Here is a 3,588-nt window from a genome sequence, read left to right as displayed (position 1 = left end):
TGCTGTAGGCCTATGCTCTGCTAAACTCGCTGCAATAGCCGTGCAGGGAAATGTAATAGGCCCTCTGTAGCCCTGATAAACTCGCTGGGATAATAAAGGGATAGTCTACTCTAGTGAAAGTGGAATGTAAGCCCTCTGTATGGTTATGGTTATGGTTATTTAGCAGACGCCTTTGTCCAAAGCGACATACAAATAAATAACAATACAAATTAAATAACAGTGAACAATTACAAAAGGGGAGAATAGCAATATTATCAATAAAACAATCAATTAAGCACTAACCTAATGAGAAATAAAACAATGAAATGAGAATAGCAATCAAATAAGTCACTCAGTGAATTATATAATAACAATAACTATAGCATGGTAAGGCTAAATTTAAGGACAATAGCAGAATAAATGTCAAATTCTAACAATGGACAAATTATAACAAAACAATACTATTATACAAACCATAACACATAACAAACGCTCAAAAGACTAAGTGCATATTAAACAAATATGTAGACTGAGTACAGTTGAGACAGTTTTTGCTTTCCCCATTACCACTTGAAAGTTTTACTGTAAAAAGCCAGTGAAAATAACTGTGTTTTTACATGGTATATCTTTGATCTGTGCACTAAAATAAAACCCAAAGTATATATCCGTAAGGTGTTTAGATTTTTCACAATTAACTCATAAACACAAGGTGAGTGTTGCTGAGTGTTTCTTTTTTATTTTGATATTTTTTTTTAAATCTAAATTGGCATCAGATAGACATAAAGCAGGGACAAATGTTTAAAGGTGAAACATTTTTTTTTCTTGGTTTTATCATGGCTAATTTTCAAATTATGATGTAATCCTTAAAATCTTCATGTTATAAGATATATGCATTAATAATACATAGTTTAAATATCTAAAACATCATTTTATTGACATCTGTGTTCTATATTGCCTAAATGCCACCATATGAAGGTTTAACACTCTGTAAAGCGCCATGAGACATGTGTAATGTTTTGGCACTCTATAAATAAAACTGAATTGAATTTAATTGAATAATATGCACAAATAAACACCATGCAATCCAATGGGATTTTATCCGGGTGTCTCAACTGTACCCTTCTGACCATCTTGCACATTTTTTTAAGTAATGCAATAACCTTGCATGAAAGGATGTCATGAAATAAGTCAGTTTGTCGAGCACAGAATGACCTTTGCAATGATGTTAGAAAAGTATAACAGTCACATTGGAGTAATAAGATATTCACTGTGGAAGGAACATGGTTAAGTGAAATTCTCACTATGGTAAAAATACTTTTGCCAATATCTTTGGACAGGAGATATGCACAGTGTCCAAATTTCCCATGATTAAAGAAAACACTAACACACATGTGTAGCAAAAATCATAGATCAGGCTTGGTTTGCAGGCAAGATATTTAAGGTGTCTCAACTGTACACATGACCCAACTGTACTCAGTCTACCCTACTAAACACGCTGGGATAGTATAGCTACTGTAAAGGGCATATCTAGGCGTTTACAACACTGGGAAAGCCTAAAGGCCATATAGACTACTATGTGTTTAAAACACGCTGGGATAGCCTGAAGGGCATATAGACTACTAGATAGATTGATAGATATATACTTTATTGTTCCCCAAGGGGAAATTCAAGGTCCCAGCAGCTTAAAACACCACACACAACATACACTAGTCTACAGTGTAAACAGGAAAATATAAAGCAAATCAACATGACTAAAGGAGCAGTAAAATAGGCTACTAGAAATAAAGATGTGCATGAATGCACTGAGGATTGGTAGGCCTACTGTGATCCAGTATGAGGTATGAGGTGTGTCGTGTGTGTCAAGTTGGTAGTGCAAATGTGTAGCTAATTGTGTAAAACACGCTGGGATAGGATGGGTATGGGGTGTGGGGGGGGGGGGGGGGTTGTAGGCTATCAGGCGTTGGCATGTAGGCCTATTGGGGCAGCCGTGGTGTACTGGTTAGCGCATCGGGCTTGTAACCGGAGGGTTGCCGGTTCGATCCCCGACCAGTCCACGGCTGAAGTGCCCTTGAGCAAGGCACCTAACCCCTCACTGCTCCCCGAGCGCCGCTGGTTGGGCAGGCAGCTCACTGCTCTGGGTTGTGTGATTCACCTCACTGTGTGTTCACTGTGTGCTGTGTGTTCACTAATTCGGTTAAATTGGGTTAAATGCAGATAACTGAATTTCCCTCACGGGATCAAAAAAGTATATATTCATTCATTCATTTCATTCATGTAGGCCTATAAAACAGCCTCCCCGGGTCCAGATCACATCACAGGACGAGCTAGCACTGGGAAATAACGCAACCACTGACAGATAGCGGGCGCCTTGTTTATAATACAGCACAGGGACTAATATTTTAGAATAATGTAATTATATTTTTACCAACTCAGTCTCAGAGTTTCATTAATCATCATTCTTTAGACAAATTGCACACATTTGAAACGGGCCCTGGAGCGGAGCGCAGAGAGAGACTGCCTACGTCAGAGGCACGCAGAGCTTAGGTGACGTGTGACGCAGTGTCCTGCGGTGTCGGGCCTGCTAGTGGTGGATCGCCGTGAAGTGAAGCCCGAAGGTTGTTTCTTCAGACCAACAACAAAAACAGTGCGAGCGGACTGCCGTGAATGGAAGCGACGAGTGGCTGACTTGCCGTTCACTGATACTGTTTCAATACCCCGTGTTTCGTGGAAGGGGTGAGTATCCGTGGCCCCGCGTTAAACGACATGTTATTGTTGGTGTCTTGTGGGGGAGGGTTTTAGCGACAGGACGACACACCGTATTGAAACACTAGCCAGCTTACCTTGTAGCTTGAGCTAGCGAGCGAGGTAGCTAGCGTTGCTACCCCGAGTGCATAGCCAGCTTTTTACATACATAATTGATGCAGTTTTAGTCGAACGGGTTATGTCAGCATCGGAGTTACTGCAGCTGAAATGGCGACTAGCTGTTGGTGATATAAGCACTGTCCAGTTGGCCCTCTTTATCGTGCACAGTTGCCCCAGTGCCGCGCCGCCGAGCCTGGATCTGCCATAGAGGACTAGTGTTACTCTTTGGCTAGGAGCGATTTAGCAAGCTATGTTGGCTAACCAGTTAACTCGGCCATCTAGATTTGAGGATCTCGGTGGTGATCCACACACACGGTTTCGTCTGAGGAAAAGCAAAAACAGTGATATTTTCAGCACTAACACTAAGCGTTGTCAGTTCGCAGTTACTTTGAGTTAAGGACGGCTTGTGGAGAATGTGAATCGGCCGCATTATTAAAAGTCAAATGTCACTTCAGCTCGTCTCGCCCGCGCGCTCGCTCGCTCCGTAGTGGAAGAGTGTCAGCGTGCGAGAGCTAACGTTAGCGTTCGTCCGCAGCTGCTGGCCACGGCACCTTTCGCTGGTCATTTCGCTTATTCGCGGTTTTAGGTTTCATTTGTGCTTGGTGAGCGAGCGCACTCTCAGCGTTGCCTTCCTCCGCCAGCGCATCCGCGTAGCCGCTGGTCTGTGCGCGAGGCTGTCATTTCTGCTGCGAGGTAGCGCTCGCTCGGCTGTTCCAATTAGCAGGAGACTGTGGCGCTGTAATTGCA

General features: G+C 42.7%; 1 protein-coding gene across 2 annotated transcripts in view; it reads left to right on the top strand.

Moving 5' to 3' along the window:
- The first annotated feature begins 2,556 nt into the window (after nucleotides 1-2,556).
- The window catches only part of mapk8b (mitogen-activated protein kinase 8b), a 28,187-nt gene continuing 27,155 nt past the window's right edge, over nucleotides 2,557-3,588 (top strand). For both annotated transcript variants that reach the window (XM_062531303.1, XM_062531304.1), the window contains exon 1: nucleotides 2,557-2,712. The gene's annotated coding sequence lies outside the window, so the exon portion shown is untranslated. The remainder of the gene's footprint in view (nucleotides 2,713-3,588) is intronic.

This window comes from Sardina pilchardus, chromosome 3 (genome assembly GCF_963854185.1).
Source record: "Sardina pilchardus chromosome 3, fSarPil1.1, whole genome shotgun sequence".
NCBI classification, from domain to species: Eukaryota; Metazoa; Chordata; class Actinopteri; order Clupeiformes; family Clupeidae; genus Sardina; species Sardina pilchardus.
This window is presented reverse-complemented; position numbering and strand designations above follow the sequence as displayed.